This window comes from Pipistrellus kuhlii, unplaced genomic scaffold (assembly GCF_014108245.1).
Source record: "Pipistrellus kuhlii isolate mPipKuh1 unplaced genomic scaffold, mPipKuh1.p scaffold_m20_p_8, whole genome shotgun sequence".
NCBI classification, from domain to species: Eukaryota; Metazoa; Chordata; class Mammalia; order Chiroptera; family Vespertilionidae; genus Pipistrellus; species Pipistrellus kuhlii.
Genome location: NW_023425584.1, coordinates 6,025,576 through 6,051,477, shown reverse-complemented (window position 1 = coordinate 6,051,477; position 25,902 = coordinate 6,025,576). Strand labels below are relative to the sequence as shown.

Here is a 25,902-nt window from a genome sequence, read left to right as displayed (position 1 = left end):
GGGATGGACAGTGTTTTCTGTCCTTGTGTGGGTGCTGAGCATGGCTTGTGACAAAGTGGTGCCCAGGCCTGAAAGCACAGGGGGTGGGAATCACGGGGTCTGTGCATAGTAGCTCCCTTTGTCCGGACATAGGCACGCTGCCGCCCTTGCTCAGTGACCGTGTCCTGATGCTGGTGATAACGGTGGTGATGTGAACCCCTGCCTGCCTGAAGGCCCCGCAGCTGGTGGCAAGAGCTGGGCTTTGGAGTCTGAAATCCCGGACCTGCTGCTGATTAGCTGCTTGACCGCGGGCAGGCGACTGCATTGAGCTCTCTGAGTCCCTCTCCTCTCACTCCTTGCATGGGGAGGAAGCACAGCGCCGGCACATCACAGACCTTCGTGACATTTTGGTTTCTGCCCTTTCCCTAGGACCATGGTCGGCAAACTGCGACCACATGTGGCTCTTTGGCCCCTTGAGTGTGGCTCTTCCACAAAATACCTCGGCCTGGGAGAGTCTATTTTGAAGAAGTGGCGTTAGGAGAAGTTTAAGTTTAAAAAATTTGGCTCTCCAAAGAAATTTCAATTGTTGTACTGTTGATATTTGGCTCTGTGGACTAAGGAGTTCGCCGATCACTGCCCTAGGAGGCTTAGGGGCCAGCCACCTCAGGTTCAAAGCCACCTCAGGTTCAACAGTGGCTTAGTTTAGCTTGGTATCCTTGTCTATAGAATGGAAATAATGGTAGCTCACTGAATCTTTTCTGGTCACCGTCCCCCAGATCTGTTCTCCATCCCCTGCCCCCTCCCTTCTCTGAGGCTTGGGGAGGCTGACTCAGTGGACATCACCATCACCCCAGCTGGGTGTTGCCTGTGGGCCTCACGGGCCAAAGGACAGAGGTCAGGGTCATTGTCCCCTGGTTCCTCTCTACCAGGCATGGTCCGGAGGTGCTGAGTTCAGTCCCTAAAGCCATGGCTCCTGTTGGGTGGCCCTTCTCCCATGCTTCTGTTCCCACATTGTTCTGATAACCCCTCCCCTTCCATGTACCCCTCATGCCTATGGCTGGATGTAGTTCACTATAGTTGCTACTTCCTCTGTGCTTAACCATCACCACCCACAGGTCCTATATCCTGTCTATATCTTCTGTAAATATCTCCTTCAAAATTATTTTTAATTTTGGTAAAATATATATGACATAAAATTTACCATTTTAATCATTTCTAAGTGTACGGGTTAGTAGCATTAAATATACACTATTCACACTGTTGTGCAAACATCACCACCATCCACACCCAGAACTTTTTTCATCCTGCAAAGCTGAACCTCTGTGCTCATTAAGCAGTAATTCTCCATTGCCCCTCCCTCTCGTATAAGTGGAATCAGACAGCATTTATCTTTTGTGAATGGCTTATTTCACTCCACAGGATTATTCTCAAGGTTCATCCATGTTGTACTGTAGCATGTGTTAGAATTTCTCTTCTTGTTAAGGGTGAATGACATTCTATTATATGTCTGTATCACATGTTGCATATCCATTCATCTGCCTATTGAAACTTGAATTGCTTCTATCTTTTGGCTACTGTGAATGCTGCTGCTACGAACACAGATGTACAAATATCCTTACACCCTCCTTAATTATCCTTTCTACCCAGACCCTCAGGGATATATAATCTATACATAGTATCATCATGTTATTTTGAGTAATTGAGTTGTTATATTAGGACAGCAAGTACTCAGTAAATGCACCCACTGCTGTTCTCAGGCAGGTTCTCTGGGTAGCTGAGCCTCAACATCTTGAGCACCAGCTAACCACATTCCCTGGTCATGTTAGACTGGGCAACATACTGCACCCTGGAGAGGGGAGGTGACTAGAATGGGCACCCCCTTCCAAGCCTGGCCCATCTAACCCTGTGCCCCCCAATTCTGAATGTCTCCTCCCTTTCTGTGGGCTAGACCCACAGAAATCTGTAGGAAGACCCACAGGGAGGCTACACATTAAAGGTGGCAGAGCTACTGTCAGCCTGGGTCCCTCCATGTACAGAGCAGAGGTAGGTGCTAGTGTCATCGTCCATGTTTTACAAATGATAAAACTGGGACATATGGAACTTGCCCAGCAAATAGCAGGGCCTAGATTTGAACCCAAGCCAGCAGTCTGCCCCAGGGTCCACACTCCTAAGTACTGCTCTACACTGTATCTCTCCCAAAGTTAGGAACAAGTCTTTGCCATTATAATTTCCTTTTCCAAGATAATTCCCAGACTTGCCTGGGTGGAGTACATGTTGCTAACCACTGCACCAAGGCGTTTGCACTGCATTCCCGCTGGGGCATGGGGGCAGGAAGGGAATGGACCAGTGCTGGCAGCTGTGTCCCGGCCACCTCTGTGCTGCTCTTTAAAAAAAAAAAAATTATCTTATTGATTTTTTACAGAGAAGGAGAGGGATAGAGAGCTAGAAACATCAATGAGAGAGAAACATTGACCAGCTGTACCTGCAACCAAGGTACATGCCCTTGACCAGAATCGAACCTGGGTCCCGAATTGAACCTGGGTCCCTTCAGTCCGCAGGCTGATGCTTTATCCACTGAGCCAAACCAGTCAGGGCACCTGTGCTGCTCTTGAGCGCTCTTTTCTTCTAGAGCGTGCAACCTGTTCAAAGGACTTGGGACGTAGACTGAAGAAGGCGGAGTGCTCCCTGGCTCCATGGCAGCAAAGTCGGGATTACCTACTGACATTACAGCTGGCAGCCCCTGGCTGCTGGCACCCTTTAAAAGAGAACACCATGGCAGCTTTCCAGCTAAATTCTCCCAATTAGGCAGTTAGGGAAATATTATCCACCCCAGGATAAAGCTGATGAAATGGAGGGGCAGGCCTGCGGGAGATGGGGTGCTAATCTGTCTGTGTTGAGACCCACAGCTCAGAACACATATGTCCAGGGGTGCTCTGTGTTCACAGAGAGGCATGTGCAGAGTCGGAGGGCCTGCTTGGGGGCAAGGGCATGATCTGTCCACCTCAGCCACTTCAAAGGCCCCACCTTCCTCAGCTACAAGCAGGAAAAAGCTCTAAAACCTCAAAGCTCTCTCAGCTCTGGTCTGGATTGAGTGGGCACAGGGGGGAGAGGAGGCAGAAGACAAAATTACATGAAGTTAGAGCCAGAGGAGGCTTCTCTCCTAACCCTACCAGATTTAGTAGAAACAGGTCTACCAGGGAGAGTCCCAGGTGTGATGCAGGCCAGCGTTCTCCAGTGATGCTCAGAATCCCAGTCTCTTCATCAACAGCATCTTTCCTACGTGTAGGCATTTAGACCCATCATCCTAGTTAATTCTTACAACTCTGGGAGGTGGATCCTCCTGTTCTTCCCTAGTTATACTTGGGAAACGGAGACTTATTTAAATTTATGAAATCCAGGCCAGCAGTTCTACACACAGACCAAGCCAAATGTCCGACCACTCGGAAAGGTCCTGGTGCCAGAAGCCTATGTGACACATCCATTTAATGGGAATGACAATAATAACTGTGAATTGAGCATCATGCCCGGTGTCTAACCCAGAATATCTTATTTAATCCTTACAATGATTCTGTCAAATAAGTCAGGGTATGGGAACTGAGCCCCACTTTGCCAATGAGGAGATTATGGGCCAGAGGGATGAAGATCTTGCCCAGGGCTGCACACTATGGGGGGACTCCAGCCTCAACACTCAACGAAATGTTGAGGGCAAGAAGTTGGAGGGAGACCAGACTAATCAAGGCCTAAGTATGAGAAGAGGCTCCCACTGCTTGGCATCGCAGAGGAGAAAAGTCCTCAAGCACGAATCCGCCCCATCCTCTGGTTCCCACGGCAATCACAGCCTGATTATTTATAGGAAATCTAAGGAAAGCAAAAGGGAGTGGATTTGTTGAGGTTTCCCTGGGTTGGCCTCGAAGTCCACGGAGCCTTTCAGATTTACATAAGTTTCCAGGGAGGGCCGCACTCTCCTTCCCCTGCATCCAGGATGGGCTGGAGGACCCCCGACCAGGGTCACTCCGCAAATCGGAGGCTGTCCTGGGTGCGGGAGAGACATGGCTTCCTATGAAGAACTGGTTGGGGTGGGGAGGAGTCTGTCTTAGTCAGGGCCAGCGTGAAAGGGGAAGGCACCAACAAGCATGAGCAGGGCTGCACTGTCTAGGGGCACCAATAAAAGGAAAGAAAACACTGCCTATAAACTGCCAGGATATATAACTTCACAATGAACTTACAGTCCATAAAAAAAGTGAGCTCTGTGCCCGGCCTCAGGGAGGGGAGAGCCAGACTGGAAGTGAGCGAGCAGAGATCTCGTGAAATTACTTCCTGGATGCAGATTCTCATCACTGGGCCATTCACAGCAATTACCCTGGATGGTCCCCCCACCCCTCCCGCCTCTGCCCCTACACCTCTTGCCAGCCCAATTTTCCCAGTGATTTTGAAAGTCATGGATATGTTTCATTGGGACTTGGCTCAAGTCTGCCAGGAAAAGCAAATTCGGGCCAGAAATAGTAGAATTTGGACATGATGGCAGAGCCAAGCTGCCGCCAACTGAACTTCACCTCAAGTCTGATGTGGGAAGGAGGAATGGAGGGTTTGTAGGCACCGGTGGGTGGTGTTAGCCAGAGTTCTGTTTGTTTAAAACATCTTACCCAAACCACAGCCAGGGTTCCCATACCCTGAAAATGTCTGGCGACTCCTATTCCATGCCACCCGGAGGTCTCTCTTCTCAGGAGAAGGCTCTTGTTCTCCTGCACAAGGAGCTCTAAACACTGCTGGCCAGAAATAGATTTAATAGATTTGAAACTCTGGGTTTCTCTCCCTTGCCCATTTAAATGGCACTTGAGAGTCCTTCAGAGTGTTTTAAGCATGAATTGACAGAACAGGAAAAAGACGTTCAGATACAGGCTCAGAAAAAAGTTGTGGTTCTTTGATTCTAGGATGCATGCTGCCCAATTTAATATTTCTGAGATGCGTACTTTTCCAATATATTGAGATATAACAGAGTCTTTAATTCCCCAATAATTTGTTAGATAAGTTCTATGACGTGTTCAATGACGTCTTCTATGGGGGACTTTGTGTGCTGGGACAATCACTTGGCAAATGGTGCTAAGATCGAGTATTGATTTTCTCTGAGTTTGTTTCTTCTATAAGAGTGCCTAGCGTTGCCCTGGCCTGAATGTTCCCTTGAATCTTTGAGGGTTTCTCAACCTCTGAAATGTCAGGTGAGACTAAGAAAGGAAAAGACCAGGCTGTTCACCCAGGACAGTGGGGTCAAGGAACAGAGCTCAGTATATGCTTTAGGGTAGAGCTACACGATGAGTCTCAGGACATGGCTCAGGAACATGGATGGTAGAGGTCTGTAGGATTCAGGACCTTGGACATCACTAGGAGATGAAACGGATTTTTAAAGGAATGGGTGTGTCATTGGGTACCTGCAGGAACCTGTTGTATGCAAACCTGCCACTCTGATAGTGACTCATTGTGAGAGTAAGGTACATTCTAGCCACACTTTCACCCGAATGGCTTTTATGATAATCTTCAGTTTGTTTCTGTCCCAGAAAACAGACTGGAGTCTCATGATTTTTTAAAAAATGGATCCAGTGGTGTTCTTAGTTTCTAAACTACCATTTAGGAACACTTACTATATACTAGGCATCATAGTTAAGGCATTCCACATAGATTATATTTATTTCTGAGTTAAAAGTTTCCCAAGGCCCCATGACCAGTTAGTGCTGGAGCTTGTATTTGAACCCAAGTCTGTCTAGATCTTGTCTACTAAACCATGATCCTTGGCCTGCCTCAGCAGCTATTAAGAGCATCAAAGCTGATATACATGTGGAGGTCAAATACACTGGCTGACCCAGAGCAAAGGTCTTGGAGTTCCACCAGAACAGACTTGCTCAGTCTTGCTTTGCAGATGACCCCTGGGACTTATCCAAAACTAAGTCTCCCACAGGAACATTTTCTCTGCTGGGCCTGTGTGGCTCTCCTGGGAAATGGCATCAGCCATAGAATGAATTTCTGATCTAAGTGACGGTTTGATAAAGGGACCTCCACTAAGTACAAACCCTGGTTATGTTGTAAACGACTAGAAACTGTTATGCTGATGAATGATGCCATTGTTTAGAAAAACGTTTAACCCAGCAGGAAGGACCCAGGAAATAAAATAGTGACTAATCAATCTCAAAGGAATTGCCAGGTGATGTTTATTTCGTGAGAACTGGAGAGAGTCAAAGATAGAGTCATTTTCCTTGACTTTGATGCTCCGTCCAGCCCATGGGCAGCAACAGCCCATCCATATCCCATCTCAAGTGCACAGTTGACAAAGACTCAGGTGGGGACAGCAGGAAAGGGAGGGGGGACTTGCCTTTGGCTGACCACCCACCTCTGGTTGGCTGCCAGTGTGGATGTCCTGCCTTCCCTCCTATCTTAGCCTCCACTTTCTCAAGAGCCAGTGCTCACCTGAATTGTTAAGTAATTCCTTTGTTCACCAGACGTGGATGGTTTTCTTGAAGTACTGCCAAGTGGAACTAGCTCTTAATTATATCAACTCATGAGACCACACCAAAGACGGCCTTATCAGAACACCCATTTGTCATACTATTTAAAGAAAGGGGAAAAAAATAGCTGACAAGATGACAATTAGTGTCCAGGGGAGCAACATAAAGCCTGCAACATACAGCTTCTTGGAGCTGCACCATTCATCAGCTTCCGAACCCAGCCTTGGATCTGGCTACTTAAAACCCGACTCCATGTGCAGGAATAGAACTGAACCATGAAGGATATCTTTTTAAGTAGTGATGCTAAGCGAGTCCTATTGTTCTTTCCATTTTAAATTAGACTTCATTTGATACTTGAAGAAACACATCTGATCACAGATATAAAGTCAGAGTGCTTGTCTTGGGGATGATGGCGAACAATGGAAAGTGGAGAAATAACAAGAACCTACTTTTCTAGCCTTCTCCATCTTCCTCATACACTTATTCTGGGAGCACAAGCTTTGGAGAAATCCTATTGGAGGGAAGTGATTTCTATCGAGTGCTACCCAGCAGAGTTCCACCGCTAGCCCAGGAGGAGAGAAGGTGGTGAGACAACAGAAACTGAAAGTGAGATAGATGTAAATGCTGCGATGCTGCTTTGAAGATTGTGGAAGGGGCCATGAGCCAAGGAATGCAGGCAGCCTCTAGAACCTGGAAAATGCAGGGACATGGATTCTCCCTTAGGGCCTCCAAGGGGAGTGGTTGGCCCTGCCAACATCTCCACTTCAGCTTATTAAACTCATGTCAGACTTCTGACCTCCAGAACTGTCAGGTAACAAATCTGTGTTGCTTTATGCCATAAAATTTGTAGTGATTTGTTATAGTAGCTGTAAGAAATGAATACAGTATGGAATCCAAGACTTCTAATTTGCACACATACCTGCTCTGTGTCTAATCCCTGTGCACAGCTTCCTACTGATCTTCTATTTACCACAGTCTTGGTTTACCTGCCTTGGTTTACCACCACTCACTTCTCAGCATCCAGCTAACCCCCTTCTGCCTGTTTCAGTGTTGCTGGTTTTAATCCTAGTGTTTTGGTCTATAGATTGATATATGTTACTCTCTGGTAACCCTAGCTTCTTTTTCTCAGGAACATCTGAGATTACCAGATCTCATTCTTCTCAGAACTATTCCCTATACTATATTTCCACCCCATTTAACAATAAGGAGGCTAAAATTAGATAGGTATTAACTTGCACAAATTTGCACTGCTACTATGTCCTAGTGCCAGGATTATAATCTAGATCTGTCCAACTCCAAAGTCTATGTTCTCAAGGCCTCTTCAATACAGCCATTCTCATTAGCCACCCTGTGGAAGGCCTCAGGAACTGTGGCCCAGAGCCTTATCTCTTAACCTCCGAATTCATTTTAGGACTTCCAATACCTACATCTTTCTGCTAAAAGTCAAAACTGACTTCATCTCTACTTGATTTCCTTAGAGAGAGCAAATCCAAATCTAAGTTATCAAGTGACATACTTTGTATAGCTTTAGAGTCATTAACCAGTGTCTACTATGTTTATGTCCGAAACACCTGACTTTTCTACAGGGAGACCCCTTCCATGACCTCTGATGGCCTGTATACCCCAACTACTGATGGACACTGAGGCCATCCTATCCTGTCAGCATTCAGTGATCAGAACTGAAAAAGCCTGGTTTATATCATCACCAATGTTCAAGGGACCATTCACCTTCTTTTTAAAATATATGTTTTTATTGATTTTAGAGAAGAGGAAGGGAGAGGGAGAGAAAGAAACATCTATCCCCAACTGGGAGAATTGAGTCTGCAACCTGGGCTTGTGCCCAGAACAGGAATTGAACTGGTGACCTTCTAATATATGGGGGATGCTCAACCACTGAGCAACACTGGACAGGGCTGGGAGATCATTCATCTTGATATCCCTTGCTGCTCTGTATAACAGTCACACCTTATCTGAGATTTTGCTTTATGAGGTTTCAGTTACCCTCTGTCAACTGTGGCCCAAAAACATTAAGTGAAAAATTCCAGAAATAAATAATCCGTAAGTTTTAAATTGCGTGTATTTCTGAGTAGTGTGATGAAATCTCACGCTGTCCTGCTCCCTCCTGCCCGGGATGTGAATCATCCCTTTGTCCAGAGTCTCCACGTTGCATATGCTCCCCGCCCATTAGTCACTTAGTAGCTGACTCAGTTATCAGATGGGCTGCCACGGTATCGCAGTGCTTGTGTTCAGGTAACACTTATTTTACTTATTAATGGCCTCAGAGCCACTCACATAACCTTTATTATAGTTCACTGTCAGACCTGTACTATTTTATTACTAGTAATTGTTGTTGACCTCTTACTGGGCCTAACATATAAAATAAAAACCTTGTCAGAGGTACGAATATATAGGAAAAATAATATATATAGGGTTCGGTACTATCCACTGGGGATCTTGGAGTGTGTGCCCTGCAGATGAGGAGGGACTACTTACTATATTTACTTTTGGAGGCACTTCTGTGAGCTGAACACAATGTCATCATTAACATTCTTAAAAATAGATTGTTAGTAACAATCGGAGATATTTCTTCTGCAAAAAGTGTGTGTGTGTGTGTGTGTGTGTGTGTGGTGGGAAGAAGCAATCAACACTTCTTTCTGTTCTGAAGGCTTCTGCTTAAGAATGACGTGTCTATAAGGCATCCTCAGCTAGTGCTTCCATCACAAAGCTATGGGTTTCATAGTGAAAAGGCCCCTAGAGATAACCTGGAGATGCTTCTTTCAAAGACAAAGATGCCCTGAGGTTACCCAGGAGCTGCCTGGCTTCCTAGTTGAGTGCTTTCTCTCTACACCCTTTCCACGTGCACCCTTCCAAGCCCTGCCATCACCTGACACTCCAGTTGTACTATTTCTCAGAGAATTCCAGAGCTTCACATGAGACACCCTAGGCTACTTTCTCTGCTCATGGAGCAGTAGCTCTCACCAAACTCAGGGGTGACTTCTTGTAGCTTCTCACTGAGCTGAGAGTGGGCCATTGACCAGCTTGGCCCCAGACTGCCCTGCAGGCGATGCTGCTTCTAAATCCTGCCTCCCTGGGGCCTGTGCTTAGGTGCTGCCAGATAGGAGGAGATTCTGAAATAGACTTCAAAGTGAAGGCTGTCGCAGGGTCACTGGGAACCCAATCAGTTATTACACGCTTTGACTACACAAGTCAAGGTCTCAGACCACACTCTCAAGAGGAGAATGTGGAATAGCTATCTGGCAGTTCACAAAACTGTCATTATTGCAACCCTGAAATTAAAACAAGGCTGCCCCCGTCCCTGGGGTCAGAAAAGCTATTTCTGGAACATGCAGGTGCATCAAAGCCCTAAGCTCCCGTAACCCAGCATCTTTCTGGCTCATCACAGCTTTACTCTGACTTGAGGAAAGGACTCTGGGAACCATTCAGTTCCATTATTGCATGCTTACTGTATAGCCCATGCTCTCTCTATTAAGCCACACCAGTTTCCCCCAGATAACGAAGGAGAGACCATACAAAGAGATGTAGATTGGCAAGAGGATGGAAGAATTTGACCATCTTCCACCCAAGAGGCCAGTCACATGGTCACGGTGCTTCTTTCTTTAGGCTCCGGGGACACCATCACTGCCCCCTGGAACAGTGAAGATGGCCTGCATCCTATTTGCACAGGGCGGGAGGATGTTACTTAGCTGACATCTTTCATTGGTCAGGGTCTATTACTGACATTTCAAAGTCAAATATTCTTCCCCTAACCCTTCCTATCCCTATGACTTATGGAGGTAAGCACATATATGGCCTCCCAAAACTGGTCCTTGTAAAGAATCTGTGAACTTCACCCATCCCTCCCAAAAGCAATTTCTAAAATCTGAACTTGAGAATGAAGAATCTTGCTACATTTAGGCTGGGAAATATTTCCCCTTTGTAGTAGTATATGGTGGTTATGCAAGATGGCCAAAATGATTAACCTGGAGAGAGAGAGAGAGAGAGAGAGAGAGAGAGAGAGAGAGAGAGAGCGCGAGCGCGAGCGAGAGCGCTGCTGGTCATTGCATGAATGAGAAAACAGGCGTATCTGGGCAGGTAATTAGAAGAGGCTCCCTCCCTCTGGGAAGACACAGCCCGGGGATGGTTTGGCAAGTGGATCAAGAGAGGGATTTAGAGCCACTCATCCCTTCTAACCCAGTGCTGGCACAGGGCCAAGCTAGCCCACTGTCTGGAGCAGCGATTCTCAATCTTTTTCATCTCATGGCACACATGAACTAGTTACTAATGTTCTGCAGCACACCAAAAATATGTCTTTGGCTGATCTGACAAAAATAGGTGTAATTTTAATTCATTCAGACTGGATGGCTGTTGCTGTGGTTGTTGTCATTTATTTTCACTTGACAATCCAGGGGAAAAGAGGTCAGTGACCCCGACTACGTGGTCAGGTATTGAATGTTTTAAAAATTCTTGTGCCACACCAGTGTGCCTGCCACGGGATACCAATTGAACATTACTGGTCTAGAGCAACCCTAGAGAAAAATATAAATGGTCTTGATACCTGGCTATAGGTAGAGGTTGTGATAAAAACTACAGTGATCAAAAGTCATTAGGGAAAAAAAAGGTTTAGAAAACAGAAAAACCTCCAAGGAAGAATAATCACCGGTAACATTACCTTGAAAAATGATGACCATTTAAATCTCTGGTGCAGTTTTCTATTCTTCTCTCCACAGAGAGAGAGAATTCCAGTATGGCAATGCACTGCACCTACTGTTTTATGGCCTTTGCTGTGAGCTTATTACATCCTGCCCATCTTTGCATGCGAGCTAAAGTACATCCCCAGCATTACTCGCAACAGCATCGCAGCCTTCTCTGGAATGTAACGTATTTGACCAAACCTATGGTGGGAACTGCAGGTTAACTAGGTTTCTCCTTGTCTGTCTCAGCCACCTGCTTGCCATGAAAAGCCATCTGGCTGGAAACAGAGAAAAGCAAAGGGAAGACCAAGCCTTGCAGTGGGAAACGAGCGATGATTGGTTAGCAGTACAGGGTGGGAAGCGTTGTGTTTTGGAAGAAGGTACAGGGCGAGCTGAGCCCTTGCACCTTGCTCCTGACCTGCAGAGAAGGTTTACTTCCCCTCCCACTGGCCACTCCGCCTCCACCATTAGGCACATTCCTGGTTTCCACACTCACAGGGCCAGATGCCATTGCTGGAGCCTGTTGACAAGTGGCAGCTGGCCGAAACGGAGACAGCTTGTTCTGTAGCCCCTCCCTGCAGAGCGTCCCCCTCCACCACAGTGTTTTCCCCGAAGCAGAGAGAGGACGGACCAGCACGTGACTTCCATTTATGCCTGGGCACCATCGAATTCCTGCCAACAAATGCATTCCTCCCATACCTGTCCATCAGTTTGAGAGGAACAGGGCTCGGGTACGGGGCTCATGTTTCCTGAGCAAAGTTCTTTATCTTTCCTCAGGTAGAGACGAAGCCAGCTTGCTAAGAGATGAAATGCCCTTCTAGCCTGGCTGTTGGAAGAGCATGTCAACTGGTGTCCCAGAGTTCACGCTCCTCGGGGACTGTGTTTTGGAAAGCTTGCTTTTGAGCTCATCTCACAATCACACATTTGCGTTAGGACCCATAGGAAGAAGGGGACCCATGGAATTATAGCAGGATACACTATGTTTGCCATAGGAAGGTGGTACCAGAGGCCATGCTAGAGTCCAGCTCTCCCATGGCACACAATCTGACATGAAAGGACCTTGTAGGAATATTTTCTCTTGCAAAAGTCCATGATAAATTTTTCCTTAAAAAATTTTTGAGCATCCTATTTATGTTCTGAAGTGAATTTTCACTGCACTACACAATTAAAAAGCAACAGAATCCAAATAAAGAAGAGAGAGTCAGAAAGAAGGAGAGTGGGAGTGGGCGAGAGGAAGAGGAAGGGGAAAGAGGGAGAGAGAGGGATGCAAGACCTCGTCCAGGGAACACCAGAATGTGGCTAAATGTAAAATATTTACTGGTTCTTAGAGTCTCATCCTTCTTTTATCACCAATGAGCACAATATGTTGACAGAAGAAAAACAACCATGATTCAGAGCTGAGGAACATTAGTGTGGACATTATTAAAAGCATAGCCTGGGCTGGGATGACCCTCTAGGATGACATCATGGTTGACAGAGGGCACTGCCTTTTCCAAGCAACCATGGCAGCTCTGCTCACACACAGGCTCTGCTTGGTGTGGTGACATCAGTCCCTGAGGTGCGGGGCAGGGGGCAGAGTGGAGCTGCATGAGCCTGCATCCGGAGCTCTTCTCTAACGAGGTGGGAGAGGAGCCCCGGGGAGTCAGGGACCCCAAGTACAGCATGTGTGGAGGTTGGGCAGATGGGGAGTGCCTCAAGTCTTGTCCTTGGTTGACCAGATTTTCTCCCCAACTTAACCAAACGACCCCATGATCCATTAGTCACTCTTTACTGAAGTCCACCGGGAGTCATCAGGACTTCACGATCCACATAATTACAAGGAAATGTCTGCACTGACGTCAACCATTCAAGTGATTTAGATGAAATGGTCCCCAGACAAGTGGCCATGGCTGCACCCTCAGAGCCAGTCTCAGTTGCTCCTTGCTGACCCCGGCTGCAGGCTGCTCAGAGGCACACATTTGTTCCTCTAAACCTTTTGGAAAAACCATCTCAAGATGGTGCTTCTTAGACACCATCATTATCAAACGAAAAAGGGTAAGATGACCAACGAGGAAGATGGGAAGGGGTAGGGTCATAAATCAGGGACTCCAAGGCAGAGAACAGAAAAACAGGCACTTTCCGTTAAACCCTCAGAGACACACTCCAGACTGCATCTTCCCTTCTGATCAGAAATCCAAGTGTGTGTCAATTCTCAAGGATGGCAGTAGCAGCGAGGCCCATGAGCATCTGCTATCTAACCACATGGCTTGCCCACGCACAGAGAAAATGCTTTAGTTTTATCTCCTGGGCTCAAGTCAGATCTCCCTCAAATCCAATGTGGAGTGGCCAACTTTCTCTAAAATCAGAACAGCCTAGTTAGAGAAACAAAACTGGAGGTAGACAGTTGGCATTAAACCATCGAGCTGCTGGTGAAAAGAGATAGTTTTAAAAGGGGTTATCTAACTCTCTTCTCAACCAATCAGGGTCTTCCCAAACCAGATGCTGTTCTGGACATGAGAGTAGGAGCTCTGGTTTGGCTTAGCATCTTATTCTCATTATCTGGTAGAATGCCTGACACCTACATGTATGTGAATGAAGGAATGGATGAGTGAATAAATGAATAAATCAATAAAGTATAAGTTTAGTTGTCATGGCCAAGTCAAAGTGTAAATCCAGAGAGCAATCAGTGACATTGGAAAAATTATTAGTGTTTGATAAAATGGGTTCCTCCTCAATCCCAAAATGTATCAAAAGCCTTAAATTTGTTTTCTAATCTTTGATCCAATAACTCCACTTCTAGGATTTTATTATATAGAAAAAAATCTAACATATAAGGAGAGGAGAGCTCTACTTTCAAAATATTTCTCTCAGCATTAAAAATTAACAAACTGTATCACAGAATGATTAAATGAACTAAAATATTATTTCAGTGAGAAACTATTATGTATTTATTTAAGAGTTACTTTAAAAAAACAAGTAAAATCCTTATGCTGGAAGTGAATTGTGGATAATTATTGTATACTAGAGGCCTGGCGCATGGATTCGTACACCACTGGGGTCCCTCCGCCTGGCCTGTGCCCTCTCGCAATACAGGACCCCTCAGGGGAAGTCAGACTGCTGGTTTCAGCCAGATCCCTGCAGGCCAGGTCGAGAGACCTCACCAGTGCACAAATCTGTGCACAGGACCTCTTTTATGCATATAGGATCTTTGGTTATTCTCTTCCTGCCCTTTCCTCTCCCCACTTCCCTCTGAGATTCATCAGTCTATTCCATGTTTCCATGCCTGTGCATTGAGCATCTGCCCCCTAGTGGTCAGTGTGCATAATAGCTAGTGAATGAAAGGTCCAACAGTTGGAGGGTCTCTTAGGCTTTTTTATATACAGATAGAAGCTATTTTCTGAAAAATTTCAAATGGGGATGGAAATAAACATAATTATATATATGTACATACATATACAGTAGGTCCTTGGGTTAAGTCAGAGATCCATTACTATGGCGTGACATAATGTAATTTTCACTGTAAGTCGGAACCCAACTACATAAACACCTATGTCATTCACATGGAGCACATGTGATGAAGTGAAACAATAAAAAGGAAATTAAAAGAGAGATAACAATTCATGACCTTTACTTGTGGTAAATAAATAATAAAAAACATAAAGCACATATGTACATAGGTCGAAATAACGGAACTTCTTTTTAAAATAAATAAATGGGAGATGGTGACATAACCATGAAACGACATGTAGTCTGACATAACCTGAGGACTGCCTGTATCTAAAATATATTTTAAAAATAACGTCAAACTAAATTTAAATTTTGAAAAGAAAGTGCCCCAATCGCCACCCTTTTAAGAAAACAGCTGGAGATTTAGTATGCTCTAAGAATTGACCCTTCTTGGGTTCTTCCATGTTGTAACCTGATAATATTTCCAGGCAACAATTGGGGTATTATTTCAAAGAGTTCTCTGATCCCTCCATGCTGCTGGCCAGCATATAGTGGGGCTGCCAAAAGTAATGACACTTTTCTCTTGGCGTCTGTCACCGAGCCGGGCGGTGGCAGCTCACTCTCATCCCTCCAGGGCTGTTATTTGGTCATCAGAAGTAAAGCCTCACTTTTGGGAGATGCAGATGTTCATGGAAAAAGGCAAAACTAGGAGCACCGTCAAACGGTGGTTACCAAGCACCGGGGTTGGAACTGGACACGGGGCAGAAGATGATCAGCTCCCGGGAAGCCGCGTGTTTCCTGAAACCTACCTTTCACTATACTCAGGACCTGGCCCTTCCCCCCTCAGGACGACTGGCTCTCAGGTTCCCTGTGTCCTCGCACCCAGGGAGTACCCACCCAGCAGTGCTGCCCTTTCTGATGCGCTGAAACGGCAATTTCTCTTCACTGCTGGCACCTCCAAACCCTCTCAGGTGAGTTGGTTATGGCTCTCAAAATTCTTGATATGACCCCACTTGGACATTTGTGATAAAAGAGACTGAATCAATACTCTCTCTGCTTGTCAAGGTCATGAAAAACAAGCAAAGCTGCCACAGACCACGGGGACTGGGGAGACGTGAGGACTAAATGCCAGGGGGTGCCCTGGACAGGATCCTGGTCCAGGAGGGTCATTAATAGAAAAACCGGTGGCATCCAAACAAAGACTGGTGTTTCATTAACACCAACACACACATGTCAGCTTCTCAGCGTTGACGAAGACGCCGCAATGATAACTGCTGACCATGATGCGGATGAGGTGTCTGAGGATGAGGGGTGTATAGACGCTCTCTGTATTATCTTTGACACTTTTCTGTAAATCTGTGACTCCATAAAATAAACACATATATCAAAGCCTCCAAAGAGATGGTTTTACGCTAAGAAATGGTCACTGTTATCAGGCTCACTGAATATTTGGCTTATCAGAAATCCTGTTGAAATGTCAGAGAGAGTGTTGGAATTAGGGTGAGCCGATTTGTTTCATAACTCCCTGCACTTTTCCGTGGGCACCTGGGGAAGTCATTACATTCACAGCACTCCAGTTTCCTCACCTGCAACATGGGAATCACAAAGCCTGTTTGACGGATGTGTGGAAAGTATTTGATGAAAACATAATGAGGAGGTAGTGCATTCGCAGTTCTATCCCAGGTGCCTAAGACAGGGCCTTAGCACAAAGCAGCTGCCTGACGCATGCTTGTTACAGGAGTGAATAGGTGTAAAGAGTTCAAAATGGTATCCCGCTTCAATGAACTGTTGCTATTGGCAGCAACGTCGAAACCTTATTAATCCGATTGAAAACAGCTTGGAATATGGGGAAAGGATGAATGCATGAGAGTATATGAAAGTGGAACATGACAAAGCAGTTAAAACAAATACACTGGGCTGAGATGCATCACCACCATCAGAGTTAGCATCATGATAAATGAAAAAGAGGAAGTTACATGACAATATGCAGTATGATACTGTTTAGGTAAAACATTTGCAAATATACAAAGGTGGCCATCTATGGCTTGTAGACAGTGAAAAAAGTCAAGAGAGTGGTCATCTGGAGGGAAGAGCAGGGACTGAGGACAGACCACTGTCCTTCCCTTCTGAGGCACAGTCAGGTCGCAGGAGCAGAGCCTCTGGCTTGCACACAATGCAACCGCTGACAATTCCAAGATTGAGGTTAGCTGGCCTGTTAGTCGCATTAAGTATCTGCTACTATGCTATTTAGTTGCTAAGAAACACACAAAGAAGCACATATTAAAACAGCATACTTCAGAAAAATCAGCCATGGGAAGAAATACTGGCTTTCAATTGCATGCTTGCAATTGGTTGGCACAGTGGTTTTCAAGGTGAGATTCCGGGGCTGGCAGCATCAAGGTCACCTGGGAACTTGATAAAAATGCAGATTACCAGGCCTCACCCCAGACCCACTGAATTCTGAGTTCTGGGAGTGGGGCTCAGCAACAGGTATTTTCCCAGGCCCTGCAGGTGATTCTGATACTTATTCCAGAGGAGAACCACTGGTTTAGCAGAGTCTGCAGAGGAGGGTTCCTGTCCTGCTGAGCCTTCATTAAATCCCTTAATCAGACGTCTTCAAACTACGGCCCACGGGCCACATGCAGCCCGCAGAGGAGTCTGATCCAGCCCGCCAGGTTTTTTGGGCAGTGAGTGCAGCCGAGGTGTTACAGTAGGAATTAGTAGTTCATATAGTCCGGCCCTCCAGCTCTCTGAGGGACCGTGATCTGGCCCCCACTTTAAAAAGTTTGAGGACCCCTGCATGTTTGACTTGCTTTCTTCACCTCTTTTCCTAGATGATTGTTATTAGTTATGCATTATTTAATAAGAACATTAAATAGAACAAACGGTACACCAGATAGTTGTATTCCTATCCTACTGATCTGTACAAAACCAAAATAAATAAAATCACGTTTGCCATTAAAATAAACCTTATAGCCATAATCAAGGTTAAATTAGTATTAATGTATATTTTATACGAGTGTCCCAGTGCACAGATTCATGCACATTGAAAGGAAATTAATTAGAAGAAATATTTTAATATCACTATTCACCCTTTCTCTATAATAGAAGTGTCAACCAAATTCATGATTGACGATGACAGATTGAAACACATGTTCAACTGGTGCCAATGAGAGCTTTATATATATCATGCATGCACAAGTCAATTTAGCTTTTTATTTGTCTATTTGGTTTTTAATCCTCACCCAAGAATATTTTTCCATTGATTTTAGAGAGAGTGGAAGAGTGAGGGAGAGATAAAAAGCACATCAAAGTGAGAGAAACACATCAATTGGTTGCCTCCTGGTTAGGGCCTGGGCTGGAGAGGAGCCTGAAATCAAGGTATGTGCCCTTGACTGGAATAGAACCCGGGACCCTTCAGTCCACAGGCCAACACTCTAACCACTAAGTCAAACCAGCCAGAGCAACTTAGCCTTTTATATATATAGATAAACTTGCTTAGTTAGACCTGCTTTCTGATTTAGCTAAACTTTTTCCAGCTCAGTGAAGCACACCAACTTCTCTTTCAGGTAATTGTAACACAGCAGTAAATATCAACATGAAGCAGACTATTATAGATCATGAAGGGAAAACAAAGGGTAAACTTTTTAACTGCAGCAGTGTTTGACTATATTCTGTGCAGTGAGAGAACCTCAAGTCATTTTCAAGGTCCACCATTTCTTACTTCTTTTCAGTCGAGTCAAGTTCCTAAGCTTCCTAAATCTCCATTTTCCCACTAATGAAAAGAAAACAGGAGTCTCCTATCTACCTAGAACAGGACTTCTGAGAAGATCACATGAGATGAGGCATGGGAAATTGCTTCACAGACATTTGGTTATAGTGTAAAATGTTTCCACTTGGCTATATAGCAAGTCATGTTCCTGGGCTGAAGAAACTGCAAGGAGGCTAGTCATCAATCGGGAGAGAAAGCCAGGTGTTGCTATGGGATGTCATTATCTGGCGCCCACAGCCACTGTTTCCAGGCTGGGCTGGGCTGTGGGCCTTATTTTGCGCCATGGGGTCTTGGCAGTGTTGGCTACAATATGGTGAGGTGTCACTCTGGGGTGGTGGCAGGGCCTGTGTCACACTGGGGGAAGCTGAGTGTTGGCTTGTTGGCGCCAGGTCCATAGTGCTGTTTATTTTTAAATGGCCAGTGTTCATCATGGCAGCTCCTGCATTGAGCATCTGTCCTGATGGTCAGTGTGCGTCATAGCGACTGGTTGGATGGACAGACACTTAGCCTTCTCTATATAAAGATCACCTGTATTGCCTGTGAAAAGGTTAGTCATATCCCCCTGCATAAGAATTAGCTTTAGCTACTTTGTGATTCTTTTTATCTTGTTTGAAAGTCTGGGATTCATATATGGATCAGGTCCAAATGACCTCTAAATTCCTTTTCAATTCTGAAAGTTTATGCCATGCATCATTTTATAAAATCACAAGGCTAACTTTTAATGCATATCTTTTGAAGTTGGAGAGCGTAAGAAAAGAGATCCCGGTCTCTACTTCCTACTATCCTCCCCTTTGGCTGACTCTGCAGCTTAACTACCCCCAAACCATCCACAACGGCTCTCCGTTGCCTTCCTCTCCTCCTGGGATGGTAAAACTAAGATGTGCTCTCTTCCCTCCTCCTTTGCAGCTAGGTACAGGCCTGGGAAGCAGTTCTGGCAGCTGGGATGTGAGTGAAAGGATCTCACTTCCTAAATAAAAACAGCCTGGAAGGAAGGAAGCCATTCATGGAATCACTTCAGTGTAGTAGCCTTCTTGCAAACATGAAGATGAACCTCATATGGGAAGGACGGAGGCTCAGGAGGACAGGAAGACTTGGGCGTCATCCTGAAACAGTTTCTTCAGGACTTAAAAAGCCCCTATTTCTCTAAGTCACTGCCTGATGTTTCTGTTCCTGCAGCTGAGGTGCCCCATGTGCCCAGCACACCTGAGGCTCTCAGGAAAGCCTGGGGATACTAGCAGAGATGGAAGGGGAAGGAGGAAGAGGAAACCAAGGGAGAGGAAGACATGGGCAAGTGGGACAGGAGGCTTAAAGAGAGCCAGGTGGAATTACTGAGGTCGGACTCCTAAAAGGAACAAGTTTTGAGCAAGTCTGTAAAATGAGAAAAAGCCTGGAAGAGAAGACAGAGGAGGCATGTCACACCTGTATTTATACAAGAAACTTTATTACCGCCATTAAGATACCAATTTGATGTGCTGGTTATGCATATTTTAATGCACACTAAAATGGATATATGACCATAAAAATAAAAATATATATGGGCCCATGTGCCACCAAAAATCCTTATTTTGTGAAGCAATAGGGGTTTCCCTGGCCCTCATGGGGCGCCCTGGCTGGAGGGCCTGCAGCTTTAGGTCTAAAACAGCAACAGGAACCTGGAAAGACCCAAATCTAAGACTGCTTGGACTGAGCAGGATCCGGTACTTCTCCAAGAGCACATTCTGTGTCAGGCCGGAGGTCTCTATGTCTACTCTCTGCTTCCCTGGGCTGCCCCCAATCTCTCTGCGAACCCCAAGTACACAGGGGAGCGTAATGAACGCAAAGGGGGAGGAAAGCCTCTAGTCCTGGGAAGGCTCTGTGACCTCCAACCCACCAGGACGCTCATCTTACACCCTTAGCAGAATGGCGTGGGCATTTTAATGCGTATTTGCTAGATGTCAAGATACAGGATCCTGTGCAGCGGCATGGCACATTTTAACAAAAATGCCCTTTGGTATTCTGGTAGTTTTCATTGTTAAGCCATTCCCTTGGTCTTCTCCTGCTCTCACACCTCCTGTTTCCTTTGTAAGGACCTCTCCCAGCAGAGAGACACAACAGCCCTTTCCTGTTTGTGGAGTGGCCACTAGACACACCAGGGAGATGCCAGACCAGCAGGAGGCACTGATCAGTCAGGCATCCTCCTCTTCCTCTCCTCACCCCAGGGGAGACATTGGCTTCCCTGCCTCTAGGCAGGAGCTCCCTGCCCCTCCTCGTGCCCGTCCCCAGCCCTCCACCCTCTGGCCCGTCTCTATGGGCATGGCCAGCACCACGCCTCACTTGGCTCCTCAGGGCTTGTCTATGGCATCTTTTTAAGAGCATGCTGTGGCCTTGGTCCAGCTTCTTGGGACTCTGGAGTGGTGAGCCCACCTTTGTCATCTCCCCGTGAATGCAAAGCCTGGAGCCTGCTTGTCTACCACCCACGGCTGCTGAGCTGTGTCATCTACGCACGGGGCCATGGGAGTCAGCTTGCTAGCGGTCTCCATGGAGAAGGTCAGAGGTCACAAGAGAAGAGAAGCCACGGAGAGACATGTCAATGTATCAAAGGATGCTCACAGTTGACAGGGATCACTTTCCTTTCTTAAAACGGGAGGGGGAAAAAAGAGAGAGAGAGATCTTTGTCGCAGAAGCTAGATCAAGAGGGAGGGAGAGGCAGAACGAGGGGGGGAGAGTGACATCTGTGTCAACTGTTTATTTTGGTGACTGCCTGCAAGTTGCAGGCAACATGGCTGAGCAGAGCTGTCATGGAAACACAGTTCTGCGGCAGATGACAAGTTGGCATGTGGACCATGTAGGTGGAAAAGAGGCCCGGGGAACAAAACTACCTGTCAGGCAGGCAGGGGGAGGAGGAAAACCTCCCCGCACACACGTTCCCGTAATTAAATGTCAGATGTACACAATGCAGGAAAATAATTAGCACGGCGTAATTACCGTTCAGATGGAGTCCCGCGTATGTGCCAAACAAATTGCTGTACTAGAGCGCAAGCTGCTGAAACAAATTGGGTTACTTAATTTTTACGTGTAGCAGCCTGCTTTATTGTTTTCCAAGATGCAAATGTTTCATTAATAATGCAGCCTCCCTAAGTGTGCAAAGTGCTGGGCCACCTCTAAGGCAGACCCACCGGCCTCCCTCCGGAGACTTTGCAGACAAAAAACAACAACAACTTGACCTCTCTCTTTCCACACCTGCCCCTCCACCTCCTCTGCACATAGGAGTCAAGAGGACATTTTAAGCCAGAAATCAGAACATGTCACATATTTGTGGTAAGATCTTCCAGTGGCTCCCACTGACCTGGGGATGAAGCCCAAAGGCCTAAAGGAATGGGGTCCTCAGGCCTCTCCCCGCCCTGGGCCCCAGCCACGCCAGCTTTCTTTCCATTCAGGTTCAAGTCTTCTCTGACTCAAGGTCTTTATCCTTGCTGTTCCCTTTGCTCCAAACACCCCTCCAGCTCTCCATCTCCTGCCCTCCCCACACCCACCTCTCTGCAGTTGGCTGATTCTCTGGACTTAGATTTTGCTTCCAAAGGGAGACCTTTCTGACCATAAAAAGTAGGCCCTGCCCCAACCCCTGCCCGGCAGGTCTCCGCTAGAGCTCTGCGCTTGCGTCCCCCATGGCATCGGTCACGCTCTGCTAAAATTTTATATGCCATCTTGTGTTTTTATTTGTTTAGTGTCTGCCTCCCTCATGAAACTCTAAGCATGTAGGGGGTAGAGATCACATTTATTTTTCTGGCTAGAAGGCGGTGTGTGTGTGGACATGCATGAGCACACGTATATGTAAATACATATACATGTGTGTTTATTTTATATGTATACATCGCATAGATTATATATATCTGGGCCTTTCCAGAGCACAGGAGCCCGTCTCACCTTGCCCGGCCCTATCTGCGGATGGGCGAGGAGCCGAACAGGACATTTACTCATTGGACTGAAACAAACGTTCTCTCTCTGCCCCTTTTCCCGCCCTCCACGCGCGCGCGTGCGCGCGCGCGCGCACACACACACACACACACACATACACACTCACACACAGCAAAACAGCCTGCTTCAAAGCGGGAGGCGGGAGGAGGGTATCTGTTTCTGGCAGGCTCCCCGAGGAGGCCTCAGGGGGCTGGTAACTGACTCCCCTCTCCTTCTCCAGTCGGTCCAAGCCTCTCCTCTCATTAGCCCACCCTGGATCTCAGACCACCCTCTCTGCTCAGCTCCCGGCCAGGATACCCTCCTGCCAGGGGCTTTTACTGGCTTACTTCCCCTCCTGGATGTGGGGCTTCCAGAGCCAAAATGGGGAAAGCCCTGGGCAAAGTGGGATGAGCTGGTTACACCGCAGAAGCCCAAAGTATGATCTTGCCCCTTGGGCTCCTCTCATGAACTTTATTTCCAGGCTGTCTGAGCTCATGTTTCCTCTATCTCTGGTTCTTACTGGGCCCTCAACTGGGGCACAGACCAAAGATACTAGAGATAGACTCCTGGGTCTGACCCCTGGCTCTACACAGCCAATCATTTGCAAAAGCCCAGGCCCTGCTTCTAGGGAACATGAGCTAAGACACCTTCCTCTCAGATAACATAAACACTGTAGGCCTCAGTTTTCCTCATCTGTAAAATGGGCCTATCAATTGTACCTATCGAGGCTGTTGGCGTCCCACCCAATCCGCCCTTCCAGTCCTCCAGATGCCACGAGGTTTGGGTGCTAAATAGCTCAACGCTGCCTTGAAATATGGGCGTTCCTCTCCCAGAGAGGCATGGGAAGTTGTGCCCCACCTTCTCCCAGGAGATGTGACTTACAGCCAAAGACTGATTGACACAAGAGAACAGAAGCCCAGCCCCGCTGCCACTGGTGAGAACAGGTCTGTGGTGCCATTCACATGCCAGCACGCCCATGGAGGGGACGGAGGCCAGGTTTTTGCAGCCACATCTTTGTTTGGCTCCCTCCCCTCCCCTAGCCTGCCTCCCTCACTTCCTGAAGATTTTCTCCTGCTGCACTTCCTCATCCAGTTGCTTGCAAAAGCTCAGGCTCTGCTTAGTGAGCTAAGACACCTGCCTCTCAGTTGCTGACGAGATTAAATGAGAGCACGCACATCAAGTGCTTACATCAGAGCCTGGCACCTAGTAGGTTCCTGTGCTGTGGCTGCTCCGTCCTGACCCGTGCCACTCAGTCTTACCCCGTCAACTGCAGAGCATGCCTCTCCCCCTCCCAACCCACGTGGCTCCACACTTGCTACTGAATGCCCTTATGCATGGCACACTTGCATGGGCATACCCAGCGCTACGCCAAAAGCTGGGGACCCCGGCTGCTATGCAATCCCCGGCTTGTAAGTCAAGAAAATGCTCCAGATGGAAAGGGCCCTGCGTGACACCGTTATGGAGGAAGTTATTCTAATATTTAAACTAACCATTTGAAAGCGTCAATAGTACTATTCTAAGGAACACATTTCCTGCAACGGATCAATTGATCCCTTAGGACTGCTGCCGGCCTCTGGCCCGCAAAACTGCTTCCCAGCCAGATCACAGACGGAAGCATCCTCCTGCCCTTTTCACTGATGAGCCTTGTCCCAGGACCCCAGCCTCATCACACTGTGATGAAAACCCTGCGGGAAGAGGGAGGTCGGGTTTTTTTTCTGCAATGCAGTGCAGATTTTAGGGAGCCTTTCCCGAGGTTCCCCCTCCCCCCTCTCCAATCCATCCCCATCACTGTGCAGTTAGGAGACAGAGAACTGGCTAAGAAATCAGGGGCTCAGTTCAGTCCTTGAGAAACTCAGGGCATGTGATAGGACCCAAGAGTCATCAGATATTTATTGAAAGAGCAAAACCATGATTAACAGCCCACCGTTCCTGAGCATTCACTGAGCACAAGGGTTTTGCTAACTACTTTGCATGTATGACGTGCTTAATCCTTACCGCTCTCCTGTCCTCCTCCTCCTCCTCCTCCTCGCTCCCCGGAGAGCAGGGAGCTCGCTCAGGGAGCACCTCTAGCCAGAGAGAGTAGGGCTCATCCCAGCAGCCCGGGCCATGTGCTCAGCTACTAAGCTCCACCCTTCCTAGCACTAGCCTGACCTCCAGGGTCTTCCCGCTGAGGGAGGGGTGGGAATAAGAGCAAATTCTAGAATAAGTGGGGTGAGTGAGTGAGCAACTAGGAGGCAACAGTGAGTGATGGGGACAGCACGAGGCACTGACAACGTCACACCGCGCCAAGCTGTGAGACTCAAGTGCTCCTGGGAGAAGCAGGGGCTCCTTTTCCATCGCCTCTTGTCAGCAGCTTGCAACCTCTCCATCAAAGACTGCTACAAGGAAGAATCTATCTGCCGGCGGTCCCAGGGACCTGCTCCGTGCCAAATACCCTCCCAAGCAAATATTGATATATTAACCGCAGCTCAAACACCGTGAGTGCAGTGAGCATGCCTCCGCAGGGAGGTGGCTGGCCCGCTGCCACTGCCCACCGCCCTCCCCAGCGCCAGCAGTGGGCTCCCCTTCCTGGTGCAGGAATCTGCGGGCACCTCCACTTGGGCTGGAGCCGCCACCCAGACCAAAGGAAGGGAGGGTGGCGGTGGTATGAGGGGCCGGAGGAAGAGCAATGCAGGGTTGTTCTTTGGGGTTCAGGGAAGGCCCATTCCTGAGGGGCAGAGCATATATGACTCTTGTAGGCCAAAGGTTACTTCAACCACACCCATCCCCCTCTCAAAAACTCAGCATTCCCCATTGCCTCCTCAGTCAAGTCTAAATCCCTCTGGATCTGGCCACGGCTTCCAGCAGGGGCCTAGCCTAGAATCCAAGCTCCCTCCTGTCATCCTCTGTCCGCTGCAAATGGAGCCTCCTGCGATATCCAAGGCAACCCCAATCCTTCCCTTCACCACGCATTTGATTACTCTTTTCCTTTCTTTCTGCTTCTGTATTGGTTAGAACCTGACCTACCCCTTAGACTCAGCTCAATGCCACCTGTTCCAGAAGCCTTCACTAGCCCCTTGAGTTGTACCTTCCTCTCTCTCTCTCTCTCTCTCTCTCTCTCTCTCTCTCTCTCTCTCCTCTCTCTCTCTCTCTCTCTCTCTCTCTCTCTCTCTCTCTCTCTCTCTCTCTCTCTCTCTCTCTCTCTCTCTCTCTCTTTTGTAGGCCCAGATCTACCCCGATTCCATCCCCCAGATCACAGAACTGTGCACTGCCTGCTATATTGTTAAACAAAACAGAATACAAACAAAAAAAGGAAATCCACTGCCTTGAAGCTGAGTTCAGGAGCTTCAGTCCCCCCCCTCCAGCCTCTGCCCTCTTCGGAAAAGCCTTTGTCCAGGCCATAGAGACCTTTAAAACGTTCCTGTAATAAAGTCAGGTCATGAGGGTGCATAATTCTGTGGTGAGTGCCCATCCATTGCATATTCACTGTGAACATAAACTAAAACTTAACCAGTTAACTTTATTTATACTCGGGATGGAGCCTTCTCTTTTAATAAAACAGAATCCGTTAAGGATTATAAACAAACAGTGTTTTATGAACTAAAACTGCAGTGCACTAGTCACTCAA

The 25,902-nt window shown here is 47.1% G+C and overlaps 1 protein-coding gene and 1 long non-coding RNA gene across 2 annotated transcripts in view; both read right to left on the bottom strand.

Annotated features, from left to right (window-relative positions):
• The window catches only part of SLIT3 (slit guidance ligand 3), a 493,393-nt gene that overhangs the window by 324,319 nt on the left and 143,172 nt on the right, over positions 1-25,902 (bottom strand). The window lies entirely within an intron of this gene.
• On the bottom strand, positions 499-24,683 carry LOC118711120. Its single transcript, XR_004985648.2, has 4 exons — positions 24,672-24,683; positions 10,771-10,781; positions 7,252-7,261; positions 499-625 (listed from the first exon to the last, which is right to left on the bottom strand). It is a non-coding gene; the product is annotated as an uncharacterized LOC118711120 (long non-coding RNA).